The sequence below is a fragment of the Echinops telfairi genome, unplaced genomic scaffold, assembly GCF_000313985.2.
Source record: "Echinops telfairi isolate 266 unplaced genomic scaffold, ASM31398v2 ScPeMD7_7458;HRSCAF=8496, whole genome shotgun sequence".
NCBI lineage: Eukaryota > Metazoa > Chordata > Mammalia > Afrosoricida > Tenrecidae > Echinops > Echinops telfairi.
The window spans coordinates 49775379-49776809 of record NW_022111358.1 but is presented as its reverse complement, the minus strand read 5'-3'; positions in this window follow the sequence as shown (position 1 = coordinate 49776809).

Below are 1431 nucleotides of genomic sequence, written 5' to 3'. Positions count from 1 at the left end.
AGTCAAAGAGTAGAATTTCTTGTCCAGAGTCCACTAACTCACTAGCCTTGGTGCCTCCCTCATTAAAAAATGTGTTGAGGGTAATTTTTCTACTTACCCCATGAGGCTGTTAGGAGAAGAAAATCAGATTATATAGATAAATGTTCGTGGAGTACCTGTGCTGAATTATACCAATGAAAGGAAGTATTGTTCAAAAGAAGATATTTTTTCCAGTCTAATTTATGAAATGCTTCCAGGGGCGTCTACGGTGCAATCAGCATTTCCTGAGTCCACTGGAGGGGGGCTTGGTCAACGGGGCAGCTTTCCCTGGGCAGGATGGGCACCTCCAGGAGGCTCCCTCCTTGGATTCCCCAGCTCAATACGTCCATGAGGGCATGGTGCTGCAGTGGTTATACAATGACCTGCGAACCACAAGGCCGGTGGTTCAAAACTACCCGTCACTCCGAGGGAGGAAGAGGAGGCTTTCTGCTCCCACCAAGACTTGCAGTCTCAGAAACGCACAAGGCAGTTCTCCCCTGTCCTGCGGGGTCTCTGTGAGCCAGCACTGGCTGAATGGCCGTGAGAAAGAGTGACCGTCTCAGAGCCTTCAAAGCAGTTCTACTCTGTCGGAATCCACTGATGGCCACGAGCTTCATTTGTTTGTTTGCTGAGGTGCCCTGGTGGCATACCTCAAGGTTGGCAGTTTGAAACCACCGGCCACTCCTTGGGAGAAAGATGAGGCTTGCTATTCCCATCAAGAGCTTCCATCTCGGAAACACCCGGGGCTAGTTCTACTGCCCTACTGGGACACGGTGAGTCAGAAACCACCGATGGCAGTGAGTTTGTGCTGGGTTGACAGCGGATTCAAGGGGCCATGGTGGTGCGGCGGTGTAAATGCTTGGCTGTGAACAGAAGGACCACTCCTGGGAAACCACCAGCCATTCTGTGGTGGGGGAGGGCCGGGGAGACTGCGGCTCCTGTCATGGTCTCCAGTCTTAGAAAGCCTCCGGGGGCCCTTTCCCATTCTCTATCCCCAAGCTTGGATCAGCTGCATGGCGATAGAGCCCGGGCTCCCAGACGGTGGTCCTGTGCCCCACAACCCCGCCCACTCCTCTCCTTGCCCCAGAAGATGAGCCAACAATGGGGCTCAGGGACCTGCTGCTGTGGTTCTCCTCAAACAGCCCATCCCAGCGGCCCCTCCAAACACACCAGTGGCCGGCTCCCTGTGTGCAACAAGGTGGTGATGGAGCCCCGAGAGCAGAGGCCTCATGCAGCGTAGCATGTCAAGGCGCACGTGGGCAGTGGCCGCGTCCCTGCTTGGTTTGGGTTCTGTTTCTAAGCCTGGGCAGCAGGCATGAGAGGGAGCAGCGGCCGGGAGGTCGGGCTGGTGAGGAGGGCAGCCCCACTCCTCAGGGTGGGAGCTCCTGGTCTACACCATGGTCTGTGCTCAGA